This window comes from Cataglyphis hispanica, chromosome 2 (genome assembly GCF_021464435.1).
Source record: "Cataglyphis hispanica isolate Lineage 1 chromosome 2, ULB_Chis1_1.0, whole genome shotgun sequence".
Classification (NCBI taxonomy): Eukaryota; Metazoa; Arthropoda; class Insecta; order Hymenoptera; family Formicidae; genus Cataglyphis; species Cataglyphis hispanica.
The window spans coordinates 12,476,514-12,494,919 of record NC_065955.1 but is presented as its reverse complement, the minus strand read 5'-3'; the positions used below and the strand labels follow the sequence as shown (position 1 = coordinate 12,494,919).

The window sequence follows — 18,406 nt, the reverse complement described above, 5'->3', positions numbered from 1 at the left end:
TTCTATTTAATAAAAATTATTTGCATGCTTCAATAATTCTAAACAACACACTACAATATTCGCAGCATGTATCATGCGCATAATGTCACACGTGCAAACGCATTTAGATTCATTGTTAAATTGTTGTACATTGGACGAGGCGAGAGGGAAAAGGGAGAGGAAAGGAGAAAGGATCTCAGCGGGAAAAGAAACAACTGTCGCATTGTGCGATGAAGTAACTTCTCATAGTATGTCCTCCAACTATCGATACATTGCTACTAGGTCATGTAACCCGCCTATCCCATATTACGTGTATCTAGCAACTTATTTATGCACTCCCCTATACACACCTCTCGAGCATTAATCGTTCGTGCACGAAACCTTAAGGCGATCGGGGGTGGAAATGCGACAGCGATAAACCTGTATTTTCTGTGATTGCGTTTATCTCGTGGCATCTCATTTTTTATGTATGTTATTTTCATAAAAAAACACTCTTACGATTAATGTAGAATATGTGGTATCCATGTGCTCTCCACCATATCACACTTGTTGATAGATTTTTTGTTAGAAGGGAAATTTTTTGATTTATCTCACAGTACTTTCAGCACACATATCTCGTATATATATATAATAAAATTTAATTAATCATTTTTTTACTTTTTATTAAACATGTGTAAGAAGAAATATCTGAACGCAATATTTTTGTACTACTTAATAATTTAATGCATAATTCGATTAATCATCTGTCGATCATTACGAATGTGTCCAGCGGCAAGAGTGAGCGAGATTAAATGGACGGGCGTTTTAATTACGGCGCTTCGTATCGTTCATTAAGAGATTTCAGCCAGGTCATCGCTTCAATACGTCAATCGTATCTCTTTATAGAATCGATTATGTTCCTAAGACGCGATCTGCGAAGAAATCGCTATCACGCCCCGTGCTAGATTGGCTCTTACTGCATCGTTTCTTCAAATTCGATCTCTCGTTCGATCTTCGAAGGCCGATGGTGGTCCGACACAAGTAAGGGCAGGTCGATCCGTACTTTTCAGGACAACAATGGCTGACTCATCCGATATTGTATCTACTTGATGCATGGTCCACGGGGAATATTAACTGCAAGACTATTATCGCGATCAAACATCGATTCACTCGTGAGGGAGTGCATGTAACGATCGCTGGTTTACTTGCGTTTTCAATATATTTGTTCGCCACTTATATATAATCTAATTGAACGAGAAAAATTACCGTGAGAGAATCGATGAAAGGAGAAATCGTAAAATTTTCATGTTGTATTTTAGCAAATTTATTTTATACAAATTTTGGCAAATAATGAACAATCGTGAGTCATGGTGCTTATTCGGACATGAACGATTTGAATAGGTCATTTATCACCGAATGATATTGCCCGTATTTATTAGATTGCCTGAGGTCAATCAATTTGAACGGCGGCACGGTTGAGTTTCGATTTTTGTTTGATCAAAACGAAGTAGCAAGTATTTACAGCAATGATAATACTTAACAAAAATTTTCATAATCTTGTAACAAATTATCTTTATTTATTTTTTAATTTTTAAATATTAATCATTATATTATACAAATACATCAATTTCATTAAATATAATGATGTAAAGGATGAATAGTTGTTGACAAAATAATTTTTTATATATTCATGTAAAATGTATTGTCATTTTCATAAAGATTTGATTCAATGCTATTGTATGATAAATTTTATGACAAGTTTTTATTATTCTAAATATGGCAAAAAATATAAGAAAAATTTATACAAAATAAATGTTTTTATGTAATAAACGTTTATATATTTTTATGTTTTCTATATTATACCGAAAAAATAAAAAAATAATATTCTCACGATTATCACAAGCGCATAATGTAAAAATGTTGACTCCTAACATATATTATATATACAGCATTTCGAAGATGAACATCGATAAAATCGATAAAAATGGCCATCGTGACGGGTCTGTGTGACGTTTTCTCTGCAAAGAACACAGAAAAAGCATTAATTTGCATTTCAAATTAATTACTTCGTAGACTAGAGAAACGGTTCGGAGTATCGGAATAAAATAGCACGGCAAACGTCCTGCCACCTGGGAGCAACATAGTTCTCGAGGCATATTTGCATGTGACATGACCGCAGAATGCGGCACCGATCGTCTCTCGACATCGATCCCCTTTTGCTCTCGCCCTCCTGCGGACCTTTTGAAAGCCGTTTTTGTCTTCCTTTGATCGGAGAAAAGATAAGGCATGCGTTTACCGAAAGTGAGGATTATGGCATGATATAATGATGTGGAATAATGGACGAGAAATGATCATGCCGTAGCCAGGCACCTTCCTTAATTATTCTAATTAGAGGTGAACCGAGACGTGGCCTTTAAATGATCCATGTAAACATCGGTAATGCCCACATGTAGGCGATCGGCTGAACACGAAAAAAAAAAATCGGCAAATATACAATATCACGAGTATTTAATCTTTTAATCTTTCACCTTTAATCTTCATTACAATAAATACATATTTTTATATTTTATGTATCATATATATATATATATATATATATATATATATATATATATATATAATAAAAATTACAGTGAGAAAACATCATATTAATTAAAAATCTTATTGATAATTATGTTATTGCATAACAAAAGTGTGTATGTGCAGAGAATTTTTCATGAATTAATAGATATATTAAGATTCATATTTTATAACTGCATAAAATTAAATTTTTTTAACTTGATATTAGTATATTTAGTTTTAGTATATTTTATATTTATTATATTTAGTATAATAAATATAAATATATAAAATTATTTTATAAATATGTCAAATGGTTGCTCCTTTAATTAATTCTAAAGGGAACAAATAAAGATTCTATTATATTCTATTAAATTAAATTATATTATACTATATTTAATTTTTTAATTCATAATTTTGCACGCAAAATCTTGAAATAAATAAATGTGTTTTAGCAGAAGTATATAATATAATATATAGCAATAACAAAAATATTTACTTCACAATTCAATCTTTTCGAAAATCTACAGAATGACTATTACATTGTATAATACATAACTGAATTCCGCGAACGTGCGTAAAAGGATGTTAAGTGGTCCGAAAAATTCTTGCAGGATAAGCATGCCGATAATTCTCTCAGATCCTTCTGATATCTTTCCTTTTCACCGAGGCTAGGGTCGCGATAGGGCAGAAGAAGATATGGAAGAAGAAGAAGAAGGAAAAAGGATGAAGACGAATAAGAGGGAAGAAGAATAAGAGAAAGCAGCGTCATGGCGTATGCGGCGATTCAACCGCGATAACTTTAACGCGCGTGGAATGTTGGACTTGCCGAGTAGGCAATTATAACTCTGCATCTCGATCTCGAAGACCGATGCACTTTACGAGAGGGAAAGAAACTGCAAGAGAGAATGGATCCCGGAGATGCTCTTTACGAGAAAGACGAGAGATAGGCGCTTGATATTCTCGGGAATTGTCATGGCTGTCAATCATGGATATCGATCCTGATATCAAACGAAAATAAAGTTATCAGACGAGTATTGTATAATGATGCTGTTGGAATTTCTCAATTGTAATTTAATTTTTTTCCTATCTTTAGATGCAATTTTTTTTTTTAAACTCTGCGAGATAAGACTGAACTGAAAAAATTATTTTTGTATCATTAATTTTCAATAAAATTTCTGACCAAAAAATCAATATCAAATTGAATAAAAAAGTTCTTCTCTAATTTTTCTTATACCATTTATGGAATACTCCGTATATACATTTAGTGATAGTGTAGTAGGAGAGCGCGGGCATGAGCCTCTCTCGTATACGAGAAATCGACATCATCCATTAGCGGGAAGAGATAGCAAGGACGTTGAAGAAGGCACTGACCGAAACAAACCTGATGGAATATTTTATTGGCGGCCATATGAGAGAGAGAAAGATAAAGACGCACCGCCGGAGGTCCTTATGGCCGCCGATTACCGTTAACGACCAATCGACATGCCTTCAGGGTATTTCTAAAAATCTCGCTAAACACTTAGAAATACGATTCTGCGACTCAGGGATGTATCCCAGGACGTGATTCATGCGCTAAAGCGGGTGCTAAAAAGCAGCGAAACGCGCACCGTTTAACGAAAAATGCGTACCACGAGCGACGAATGCAAATGCGCCTCGCACTCCTTGAATCCTTGAGAGAACGCGACGTATTCTTGCATCGATGTGAGTGTAGGTGGCATGGGAGAGAGAGAAAGTGCAATAAATTATTTTAGTAATCTGAGAGGATAACTGGTCTTTCTGACAGGAACTAATGTGACCGATGTAACTTGCTATATGAGAATGGATGGTTAATATGAATATTAAATCGCGTTTCTGACCGCCTTCTGATCTCGTTAAAGTAATGAATAATAGATCCGACAATTATGATCGAACAATGATTAAAAATGTGTGATGTTATTTCTCATGCAGTTGGCTTATTTAAATAATAAGAAATCGTTAAATCCTATTTATGTATATGTGTATATACAAATGTATATAAATATTCATGAATATACATAAATATTCTATTTATGCATATGTGTGTACACATAAATTTAGATCAAAGTCGTCTAAAAATAATTCTAACGTTTATAAATAATTCGAATGCACAAGTGGCGCTAGTATTTCATTTTTAAATATAATCGAATTTATTCTTTTCCTTTTCTTCCACGCACACACACACACAATTGCTCTCTTCTCTCTTTAGTAATCAATTAGATTAAATTTAACACATGCGCGCGTGAATTATCCATACTAATTTTTTTCTCTTCTTTATTTCAGGTAAGTTCATGGATCAAGTTCTACCTGGGCCGACCTCAGGGACAATAATGCACTCGGCTCGACAGATAACCATCAGAAGGTTCGTTAGCGGTCGAGAGGGCGGTCGAGGGTCCGAAAGATATATCGGCTAAAAATATAGCAGTCGGTGGTCAGTTTTTGGGGAAGAGGGTGGCAACCACCACTATACACTTGCACACAGGTAGTGCGAGGTAACGCGAGCGAATGCATATGCAACCATTTTCTTCGATGTGCTGAGAGGTTGTTTAGATCGAGGGGGTAGATTAACGGATGGATACACGTGTCGGACTGAGATTGACACGAGTTCTCGTTCATGAACTATCTTGACTGCATCTCCCGAGAATGGAAAGAAAACTCATATTCCGTAAATGTTCCGGTATAATTTATAGTTAGTCTTTGTTGCTGGCGAAATATCATTTTCTACAAGTAATCTTCCTCTTATATGTTTTTTATATTACAGAAAATATCATATTGATATTTACTTATATAATCACACAGTTACTTTGATAACATTTTAATTTATGCATATTTAGAGTGTATACATTTTAAATAGCTTTTATGATTATTATTGAGATCCACATTATTTAATGAGATAATTATATCAAAATAATAATTATTAAAATTTTATTATATCAAAATAATAATTAGATACATTTAATTGTACAGATAGCGAGATTAAATAAATCAAAGTAAAAACATATTGTATTTTGAAAACATAGAATTTAGATTTTCTTCAAGATCTTTTTCAAATGCTATCAAAAATCTGTAGATAAAATAAAATGCAATGAATCTAAAATATTCTGTACATATAAAGTTCGTCACAATGAAAATGTTCATTGCCGTCAATCCTTTCGCCTAACCGATTGACCTCTCGTATGTATATTTATTCCAATACGAGTTCTGGGGTCGGACTATTTTTTAGAACGGCGTCTGGTAAATGTAGCACAGTATCTAACGCGTATATACCATATAGCGCATAATATATACCATACGTCGCATAATTATACGATAGTACATATATGCTGCGTGATACAACGATTGGCGCTTATGCAAATGCAGAATTGTTCACTGCTTGCCGGCAGACGCGCGCCTCTGCTTATTTATTGTTCCCGCCGCGAAGTATAATCTACTGTCCTTTTTCTTTTTTCCGGCACGGCAGGTCGATAGATTTACCCAAGCAGATTAGGACCCGGGTCGCAAAACCCGGGTTGACAGGATGCATCTTGGCCGCGCGTTTTACAAGTTGTTTTACAATTCGGGATTTGCCGCAGTGAGAACTACCGTTCTTTGTTCCAAGAACAAAGAGTTGATTTCTTTGATCTTCTTTACTATCGATGCTTTTTATATTTTTAAATGCTTTTTAAATGCGAAGACAATCTGTATTTGTTTTTGCTCCGAAAAGAATAAACATATTTTTATTTTGAGTTTTGATTATGAAATAAATTAAAAGTAGATTTTTTGTTTTTAATATAAAACAAAAAGATGCTATTATGAATTTGCATATATATTGATTTAAAGATATATTTCTATGATATAAAATTTTTGAGATTTAATCTACGTTTAATATTAAATTCCATAAATATTAGTCTGCTTCTTTAAAAAAATCAAATATAAATAATCCGTATATAGTTCCCGCGATAGAGCGGGAACCTAAATAGTAAAAGTTTGTTAAATTTTGTTCAATAGTACTTTTATTTATTTATTTTTTTTTTTGTTGTTACTGTATTGTTTTATTATTTATTGTAACTTTTAATTTGGTTTATAATTAATGATTTATTTTTATTGTTGTTACTGTATTGTTTTATTATTTATTGTGACTTTTAATTTAATTTTAATTTTTTTTTTAAGCTGAATAAACCATTTTATATGATCAGATCATTATAGCAATTAACAGATTACACGTGTTACATAAAGGCCGGCATCAACTTTGATATTTATAATTAAATGTGGCGCCGGACCAGTGCTACTGGTAATACTGGATTTTCTAGAATATATTATAATCTGGTTATATGTATATGTACGCGCCTGTATATCAAGGGATTTTTCAAAATCTGTGTATAAGATTAAATATTCATAAAAGCGGATTATTCGCCACTAGGGGACCGCTTTTACATGATATCGAGAATTTTCGGAAAAAAAAATTGCAAGACAAAAATAGTCGACCGTGATATTATTCATACATCATTTAAGAGAATGTTATTTCAATATCCATGCAAGTTTTTCTTATATGATTTAAAATTAAAAAAAAAGTACAGAGCAGAAATATTAAAATTTATTAATATTAATTTATTAATATTAATATTAATATTAATATTAATATTAATGTTAATTAAATTTACATTTATATTATTAAATTTATATTGTCAATAAGAAAAAAAAAAATACAAAGTATCTCAAGGGATATTAAAAGAAATTTTTCAAGAAACTAATTAATATAATATAATTGACCATTCGATTGATTTACGGATTTCGCGCGGAAAACACGCGATTTCAAGAGACGCTTTCATTATTATGACGCGCAATGTCAACATAAACGTAATGTAAACGTGACGAAACGTTATGGTATGGATACGCGACTTTGAGATTATTTATATCAGACGTCATTTCTACAAACAACGCGAGTCCTTCGTAGGACCACTTAGGATTTACGATTCGGCGAACAACCGCCTCAATTATCAAGTTCACTCGTAGCAACATTGTTTACAACGCCTCAGCCCCGTAAGTATTTTATTTATCTACGGGTCTATCCGGCGACGGCTTTATAGTCCACGCACACGACGAGCCTGCAAACAAAGTTTACGCACGACGCAAACGTGCACAAAGCGCTCGTTCTCCTCGGAGAATAATTCTTCATTAATCCACGAAGCAAGCGTTCCTTCCGCGAAGAAACGCCAATAATATTCACCGATGTTCGCAAGAAAATATTTTTAATTGTATAATTGCAATAGTCATATTAAATATTTAACCATGGATGAATAATATGTAATGCATAATGCATTCTATAATAATAATTTTCAAATTTTTATATGATTTTAAAATACATTATAAAGAAATAATGAAATATGCTTATTTTATACATATATCTAAATATTTCAAGTTTTAAATCTCTTTCTACATAGTTTACTTACATCATATCTCCATGTTACTTAAGATATTACAATCTTATTTATCGAAGGTTAAGTAAAAAATAATGTAAAATACGATCCCTGATCGAGTTCACGGAAGAGGATATCAAAGAGAGATAAATCCTAAAGTGTGCGTTTCATGATCCTTCCTCAAATTGTTGATAAACGGTCCATCCACTAAAAGGACAAATTCTCAGGACCTCATTTTGACCCTTCGCCCGAGATTCTTTGCCGAGAATATGGCTTGCTGTCGTCGGTAAGAAAAGGAGTGGAACACGGGGATGCGGTTCAGAATCCTCCTCCTCATCCTTCTGTTGCCTAGTTAGCATCCTTGCCAATGGCGGATTCTTTTGTTTCTCGCCGTGGAGCTCCAGTCGAGATTCTATCTGATGTAAATAATTATCGTGGAACCTAGCAGATGCTGCAGGAGTTCTCCCTCTCCCGTTTCTCCCCCTCCTCTCGTTTTCCAACGAGAGAAGGAAGAGGGAATAAGGTAGTATAAAATCCCCGGAGAGAAATTTTCGTTTTATCCGAGAATCCTGTTTATATCTCCGGGACCGCATGCCGGTTGCACGCACAGAAATATCCAAGATTCTTTGGAATGGAAAAAAGAATAATAGAAGGAAATATATCGACTTGTTATGCGTACTCGGCAATGAGGATTCTGCGTTCTCCCCGCAGCGAGTTCTTGTCTTAATTAAGGCAACAGCAATTTTTATATTGTGCCGACGTAGGCACAACAACGATTAACAAGGATACATTAAAACGGTGGATCAAATAATAATTTCCAACCAAATGAGCGCGAAATAAATATTATTATCACCAAGCATGCTTTTTGAGGGAGGATCAATTGGATTATAATTACGGATATAAATCAATTTTTTTATTCATCTTTTTAATGTTAAAAATAATCTCTTCAGTGAATTCAATTCAGCGACTATTATAGCCAGAATAGCTAAGTGGAAGCGATGTATCTGTGAATGTATTGTATTTTAGATTGTTTACAGATTTCCTTGCGAAAAAAAGAACGAAGATCTCTGCCACGTATGAGTGCATGTAAATCAATATACATTTGCCTCAAATTTATTATAGATATAAATTAGTGTTTCTTTAATACTTTATTTTAAATTTATTTCTATTGTTTAATATTTTTTTCAATTATTCTAAAATATTATACTTAATGAAGAAGAATTTGATGTCTCATAGCAATTATTAATATATTATATGACATTATTAGCAATATATAAAAGATAAATAATATAATTTATTTATTCTTAAAAATAGAATTTTTACATGCAATGTGGATATTTCAAGTTTGAGATAAACAATGCTTGTGTGATTTTATCCTGCGAGAATAATCAAATTATTTAAAAATATATTTGCATTTCCAAGCATTATATCTGTCAGATGGCGTGAAGTACTCGAATTATCGCTAGCGTAATATTCTATCGCATTTCTCGTTTGTTGCGTTTGACGCATTGCGAGATCTGTCATAAAGATTACACGACAAACGTTACAGTCGATATTTCGCTATCGCCTTTGACGAGAGTAATGTCACCCTGGAGGAACAATTTGGAGCACTTTACTCGCGACACACGTTCGCTGCCTGTGGGTCCTGTGCACGTCATGCGTGGCAGAGATGTAATTTATTCTCAGGATTGGTGCCGCACACACTGGACAGGAGACACGTTCGAGTCACATGATTGGTGCTCAACATTGACTGAGTTGCATGCAGCCATAAATAAATAGCCAGCTGGTGAGTAATGTGTTCTAACATTTATAAAAAAAGTATGATGCAATAATTAAATGAAAATTTTAGAAATTTATTTTAAAGAGATATATGAGCTTTTTAGCTTACGTGGTAATTTTATATCTTGCATGCTAATCCGTTTTATATAGAAGAATATAAGAAAGGAAGAAATTTTCACAAGGCACAAAAATTTATTTTGATTTATACTAAACGAAGTAATTATTTTAAATTACATTTTGATATTCATATCATCAAAAAAATAAGAAATTATGGAATATATCTCAGTGACGTCGTTCTCTTTATTTAAGACAACTCGTCTACGCAAATATCTATAGATTCGCTAACATATCTCGTGACGGATAACAATGGTGGATACCAATCAGGTGTTCAATGTCGGCAATGAAAGCTCGAAAGCTCGCTCGGTTAATGACTCAGACGAACAGTAATGGTCATTTATCGCAAGCTTCGTTACTTCTCGTTCCTTCGGGCATCTCTGTCTTCTCGTCTTGCCGTTGTTCGATAGGGGGGCCGCAGAATGATAATCCCGACTGAGAATAATTGTTATTATCCGCGAGAGAGATCAAGTCCGGTTCGATACCCCGTCAGACTTTTCCTTCGAAACACGCACCCCTACGGGCTACGAAGGATCCCTCGTCCTTTAATTCACACTCTTCCTCTCGACGTTCGCCAAGAAAGCGAAACCGCAGCACCCGCAGCGGTATCGTAATTAACAGCCTATAATAACGGATGATAATTTATCGCGCCGGCTTGCGCTTACTCGATAAGCTTCGAATGCGCCGATAATTTAAGCTAGATCTCGATCGCTCCAGGGGACGGTGCTGCGCTCCCGTTAATCTGTCTCTTGTTCTCTCTTATCCAAGTTATATAATAGTTTAATAGCCGTTTTATAATTGTTTATTTTTTTCGGTCTTGAAAATGAGATTTTTAAAATTCTTAAATGTCAGGTGAAAAATATAACACATATCCTCGATGCATTTGAAATAATTATTTACAATATAATTTTATGTATATATAATTTATTTATTATTATTAAGAATTAATATTTCAAAAATATTAATAACATTTTTATTTTATTCCTTGTGTATTTGATTGAAAATAATGTATCTCAAGCTTCAACATTCCTTTAGCATTTATGAAGATAAGGCTCGATGTTAACAATTAAATATGGTCTTTATGTCAAACAGATACAGTTGAAAATCTGGTAACCATATGAGTTTCTCATATTGAGAAATTTCAAAATTGTAGAAATCATCACATTTAGCTTCTGAGAGATTTATATTTAATTTTAAATAAGCACTTTGTATCAATATGTATATTATCTGGCATCTCTTTGCCACATTCTCTGTCATAACAGCGCATTTAATTAGCACGTTAATTATCATAGCATTATCTTTACGGTACGAAGCATTTTAAAATTATGAGCCATCTCTCTTTTCTTTATTTAAATATCCGTTCTAAACATCGCCATGGTAAGAGGGCGATTTCGCCTCCGAGTGCTAGCTTGTGGCTACGAAACTACTTAGAAGTATCGAACAGCACGTCGCGAATGTCGAATGTAATAAATCGAGGCCATTCCTCTTCCTGGCCAATGTCCTTGTCCGGCTCGGTACCGGCTGACCGATGGTTTCACCGCTTTCCGGGAATGTTGTCGACGAAGGTGCGAATCGACACGCAAACTAGACACTTAAAACAGATGAAATGCGGAGGGACGGGGAGGATGAAGGAAGGAGAATCGCGAAGGAACAAGGGGAACATTTACCGTGAACGGCAGCGCGCGCGAGATTAGCTCGGACGGAAGAAAGACGCTGAAATCCTCGCCGGTGCGATAGCGCTCGGCCTCTCTTACCGCGAACCGTTACGGAGAGCCCGGTAATTATCGTCGTGCCCGAGAGCTAACAATGCTGCTGACTGTCAAAGTCCCCGCGGCTCACGAAGCGCGAAGATTAGCCGGCGACCGCTAAAAGGCGGTCGCTTGGAAACGGGCTTCTCTTAGCAGCGCGACGTGCGAAAACGCGGATAGTTCGAGCACGCATCGCGTTTCCTCGAAGGCAGAAAGAGGAAGAGACGTCGTCCTTGCTGCGAACAAGACGAGACGCGTTAAGCGCGAAATATCCCATCATTTCGTCTTCCGCGCGGCACAATACATTACATCGAAGTAGATCTTTGTGTTTCGCATTCGCACGCTGCTTCGAGAATGTTGTTAGAGTCACCGTACAGTGTTCCATCAGTGCCGCATTAACGCTTATAATGAAATTCCTGGGACGATTCCGAAATTAATTTTTTTTTTTCAATTTAATTAATTTTAAAAACAGACTTTATTTTTATAGAACTTTTATTTAAGATTTAATTATAAAAATATATAATATTAAAAATTGTAATACATTGTATATACTGACACATTGAAAACAAAATTATTAAAAAAAAAATATATATATATATATATATACATGCTCTAGATTCTAAACTAAAAATAAAAAAGTATCGTTAGCTCCAAATAAAATTTTTTAAATTTTTATTTTAAAATTACGACAGTTGTGAAAAATGAAAAATTCCTATATAACTTTGACAAAAAAAATGTATCTTTTAAAATTTCATTTTTACAGATTTAAAAATAAGATAATATAAAATCTAAATCGACATTTACACAGAATTAATCCGTTATAAGATATAATTTAAAAGAGATTTCATAAACATGATACTTAAGTGATGAAGTGACGAAGCGTGGGAAAACAGAGTATACTTTGCACTATCGAAATGCAAAACATTACATCACGATTGCGCACTTCTAGTGCTGTTTGCCATCGTGGACATTAAAAGTGTCACGTGTCACACAACCTTTTTATAACAAATGATAAATAAAAGCAACGTAAGACGGGCAATGTGAAACTGACGCGATCTCTCAACACTGCCGTACAGAATTTGCAATTTTAATGTCTGGTCTGGTCACATCTCTATGTCGCGCAAGACAGAGGTAACTTCGGTGTGCAAGGATACGTAACTCGATAGGATAATAACGCGAGACTGATGCAGTCGTGCAAATCAGCATTCGAAAGATACCGGATCCCGTGCTGCAAATCTCGTGACGATTGAAGGAGGCAGCACGCGCAAGCCTCCTCGGACTGCCTCGGCTACGAAGGAAATGATAACGCGCAATAGATTACATAGGTGGGATTGCATGCGATATATTACATAGATGAGCAATGTAAGAAAAACTGACACACGAGCGTTTACAAATTTTGCTGTAAATTTAATAAAACATCAAGAACGATTAGTAATTACAGTAATTAAATAAATTAAAAGCAGTATTGATTGCATATTGGTTAATATATGTAAATATTTAAATTAGTTTTCTTTTATTTTTTTTATTTAATGCACAAAAATTTGAATGCTGTGTCTAATTAAAAGATAGCACATTACACAAATTAAAATTAATATAATTAATATATATGTGGAAAATTCTAATTAAAAGGTAGCATATTACACGAATTAAATGTATAATTAATATAGCGCGGAAAATTCTAACGTTATTTTGACGCCTCTTTCTCTTATTGTTAGTTGACACATATTGAACATTTCAAAGAAATGGCATATTAGGCAGTTCAAGTTACAAATTCTACGAAATCTACGAAAGGTCCAGCATCGCGCTCACATGAGTCTCACGTATCGCTCGTGTCGCCGCAACCGCAGTAGATTACACACGCTTTGCGTGCGCCAGCTTCTTTCCTCACCGCGTGCACGGTTACTATATTAGCAAGGTAAACAAACTGTAAATAAAGACGCTTCATTAAGATAATAACGATACTGGAGACATTCCGTTAAGTGAGGATCGTTTCGATCGTACGATACATCATTTGTTCTCCATTTTAACTTTGACACGAACGCATGTGACAACTGTCATTATATCTATAAGTGTTATCACTTAACGATTCATAATTACATTAAAATATATGCGGTATCTCGTTAGAGCGCCAATTATTAGCATATTAGCGAATCAAAATTGGAAGTATATTCATGTTGTATCGTTCTCCTCGGTCCAATTTGTCGCGCATATACACACCACCCTCCCCATGTTTACGAGGGGACTTATATAATATTTGAACACGTGACTCTCTTTCTCTCTCTTGCGACGGAGACCCAATGAAAGTCACCGTGGACAGCCATGGTTAAGCGATCATGGTATGTTTGTTTTTTCCATCTGGCACGGCACATAGATATGCATATATGCTACGTATATATTCAACGGGTCGCGGTCAATTTCTCGCTTATGACGACTTCCACTGTTAGGGATCGGGCTATATACGTGGTCCTGATACGCCGCGTGAGTCGTAAAGCAATCGGTATTATTCCTACGGCGGTATGACGGTAGTTGCGTTATATTGACATTCCATTTCTGTGGTTACAGCCGGCGCCGTACTCGCTGCATCCGTATTTTTCGAATTCCTCCTCCATGCCATTTGGAATCTTTTATCATCGCAGCTTTGACGCTGCTGCTCGCTATTAAACATATTAATTCTCTATAGTTAAGAATTTAATCAGCAATCACATATGAAATGCCTCTATGTCAATAGGGTGCGTTATGCGTAACTTATTAATTATTAAATATGTAAATATTTAAAGAATTATATAATTGAAAGAATGCATCAATCTATTAATACTACATACAATTTATTAATTAATTAAATTGATACTGATTGATATTAAATATATTAAATGAACATAAATATAAATATAAATGAACATAATTAGAGATGAAAAATAATTGGAATAAAATATGTGGAAATTTTGAAATAACGTTTTAACGTATAATTGTAAGCAATGTCTTGAGGAAAGATCGGTATAATTCCATATTCGTTTCAATCGCATTCTCGAGCAGTGTATTTGCTCAAGAGTTTGTTTATATTATTCAGTTTACTAAACGTGGAAAAGTGTAGTATCAATGGCAAACGGGAGTAGGCACACGCTATCAAAAAGAAACGATTTGCAATATTTGATTTGAACATATGGGTTGGAAATATTGATAACGTTCGCGAGATAAAACGCCGTCCAACAAGAACCGCGATTGGCACTCGATACGAATGCAATAACCGTTGCTGATAATCGAATTGCACATACGCAGTTGTGTTATCGTCAAATATACTACAACATTATTCTGGAAAAATGCAATCGTTATATAAAATATACATGATATATGTATACCTACAAAAACTGTTTTTTAAATCATCGTTATATAATTTAAAAAAAAAAAAGAAAAATTGATATAGATACATGATATTAAATTAACAATTTCAATAAAGCAAAATAAATTTTATTGTCATCAATAGCGCATTTTATTTTAATTTCTAAAGTAGAATTAATAATGCAATTAAAATACTAAATTTGTAAGACTTTATAAATTTATTTTTTTTTTAGTGATTTGAAATATATGTGCTTTATTTCCCTAGCAATGCAAATAATAAAGTAAAAGTGATTAAATAGAAAAATTTGAAACTTTACAAAAACATTTTAAATCTTTCTTAAAAGTTACATATATATTGTGGACTTTTATGCTTTTATCACACATGTCTGATTACAAGTCAAACATTAATCAAACGCAAGCCAATATTCGATATCATTTTACGGGAGGGGCAGCCAAAATAAATCGTCTCGTCGCCGCGAAAGAAATCGTTCGATCTGTAACTTAAGTGTCACCAAGTTGGAGAGCATTACGTTTGTGATTAAACCGGCTCCGTCGTCATGTTATCTCGACGAAGCATTTTATCACGATCAAATATTGATACGCACTGCACGAACGTCGTCGAGTCGAAGAAAAACAGAGCATTGAACATTTGTCATCTCCCTATAATTTCACTATGCCCGTAAACCATAGCGTGAAGAGTCCTCCATATCTCTCTGCGCTCTTCTACTCATCCTTCAATTTTGTGTTTCGTGCCCCTCATACTCACGATAGACGTTTTCTCGCGTGAGCCCCTATAATGCATCCACGACGGACCACTGCTCATGGGCGGCTACATAGACACATGTAAGGGGCTACATATATGCAACGGAAGCTTTTATAAATTTCCAAATAAAAAATTGAATTTTTAGATTTGTCTAATTTTTATTATCATATAGTTTTGTAAAGTATTCAATTTATTCAATAATTATGAAAATAGAATTTTAGTTGTGAATAAGTTTTGAAGAGAGAAGAATTCTGGTGACGCCTATGTGGTAAGAGCTCCCGCAATCCATTCCTTCTTCTTTGCGAGATAGCGCGTGCGAGATATTCATTTCATGAACTGCAACGGCGATGAAGTCGCATGCAGGCCAACTGTGCGGATAGACTCGCGAGGGAAAACGATGAAGGAAAAAACCGCTGCAAGAATGATGGAGAGGATGTATGTCGTGTAATCGCATATATACAGTCGCGCACGAGCGTATATATCGGGTGATCTAAGATCTGTAGCAAAACGTTTCTCCGCAGTAAATAAAATGTTGATGAAGGATATTGTGATAAATTATTTAAAATGAGATTTATTATAAATAGATAGATTATAGATTAATTAATAATGCAAACAACTAATTAATATCAAAATGTTCAGCAATTTCATCGTAAGATGATTTTTCAAATTTAAATATTTTATAGAATTCTGAAGATTTTTCTCTAATATTATTTTTTATTTTTTTTAGATGTCACTAAATTGTTTATTTTCTTTACATATTTATATTTAGTAAATATTGTACTTTATGTATGAAGAAATAACTTATTATCAGATGTTCTTATATTTTGTTCTTTAATGAAATTCTTGAATAGGAAATATAATATAATTTTCATTATTATTGAATTGTAAATTATTTGGCAGATTATTATTTTTTATTTACAGAATATGTAACAATACTTTATTGCCCTATAAACGCACATTTTGTATGGAAATTATGTAGCCAGGATGATCCAAAATGTTTCCGACACACATAAAATCCTCTGAGCATCTCGCATAATATCTTATTTAACGAGTCGGAAAGAATCGCAATCAAAAGCATAATATACATATTACTACTTACACTACTTACACACGACTTGATCACCCTGTATACGCGACGTGGTTTATCCGGTGGATATACGGCAAGCAACCGGCGATAAGGCACGGCTAAACCCGCCCAATCAGCTATGTTTCACGGTGCTCGCGACATTACCACTTTATATCGCCTATCGTTCTCCATATATATTTGTTCGTTCCATGTGCGTGCAATGCCGTTGCCGCTTACACATTCACACACACACACACACACACACGCGCGCGCACATGTCATGCACACGACTTGCGTCTCTGCAATCGTTGGGTGCGCACACTTTCGCCTGGGATATGTGCACGGGTGTGTAAAACGTAAACACTGAGAGAAGGAGGGGAGGGGAAGAGGGGAAGAGCGCCCGATATCGACACGACGTGCCCCTGCTTTATGGTGTCGCTGATTCCGAGAGGTCGAGCTTTACGAGAGTCGCCCCGTCAAGAATTTTATTCTCGCCGCGATGCTTCCGAAAGGAATATTGTCGGCGATCATATTGGCATAAATCTCTTTGTATGGAAGATGATAGTTTTGAGCATACGATGAAATATTGAAAATAAACTGAAAATAAACTGAAAATGAGAGATAGTCGAGGGATAAAGCAGTTCCTCGTGCTTGCAGCAAAAACTATCAATTTTAATGCATGAAAGACATATATGAAGCGGTTGTAATATTTTTACAGTATAAAAATTGACGTATATTATTATTTTAAGAAAATTTAATAAACCTCAGAATTTTTTATTTTTATATATTAACTTACGTACAATTATGTGATAAAAAAATGTGTGTGTCGCGATGAAAAAGGGACTACGTATTAATAGTATTACTTTAGGTTTATTTATGATGTACATAATCATATCTTATTCAATTATCACGATCCTATAAAGATATAGAGTTGGTGGGTTAATTACGTTGGGTGCGGCTCGCATGCAACGGTTTGAATTATCAAATTAGCAATTAGTGTAGCGATAAATAAACCACATGGTCACAAACAAAGAGCACAGCAACGTATTCTTAGACACTCCCATTTCGCTAAATTTTTCCTGCAATTGCGAGCGATAAATCTTGTTCGGCGTCCGTCTGATATATCGACCGGGATCACGACAACATTTGTCAGTTTCATCGAAATCGAATTCCAATTTCATAATCCCCTCCTCTTTTTTCATCTCCTCTCCATTAATGATTAATCGTGCGAGATGCCGGTGCTAAAGAGTATGTTGAAATCGCGCGCACGGTGAGAATGGGTGCCACATGTGGCAGGGACACAATTGAAATGAAATGGCGAGAGTGTTGCCTAATCCGACGCGTTTTCCCGTCGCGATTGTACGCCTATGCAAGGACCACAGAATCGAGTATGTGTGGGCGATCTCGGCTAGACAGACACCGCTCGCTGGCTGGGCACCTCTCGCGTTGAGTCAGCGGTGCCTGACATAATAGCGAATCTCGTCGCGTCGCGGCAACACTTCCACTTCGTGTCCGTCAACTCGGGGGTAGCACCGTTACGTCTCCTGCAACTACGGTAGCAACAAGATTCACGCGGCCGTGACATAACGTAGGAAGCGTTCCGACTGCCGTAGAAGTTACTTTAATGACGTTTATCCAAAAACTGGCACAGAGCCAATTCCTACAACCG

The 18,406-nt window shown here is 34.9% G+C and overlaps 1 protein-coding gene across 2 annotated transcripts in view; it reads left to right on the top strand.

The window, feature by feature from the left end:
- LOC126858898 (epidermal growth factor receptor) overlaps window positions 1–18,406 on the top strand; it is a 155,061-nt gene that overhangs the window by 60,326 nt on the left and 76,329 nt on the right. The window contains exon 1 of one of the 2 annotated variants that reach the window (XM_050609566.1): window positions 9,379–9,717. The exons of the other annotated variant lie outside the window; for it this stretch is intronic. The gene's annotated coding sequence lies outside the window, so the exon portion shown is untranslated. Of the gene's footprint in view, window positions 1–9,378; window positions 9,718–18,406 lie in introns of those variants that run through there. 2 annotated transcript variants of the gene reach the window in all.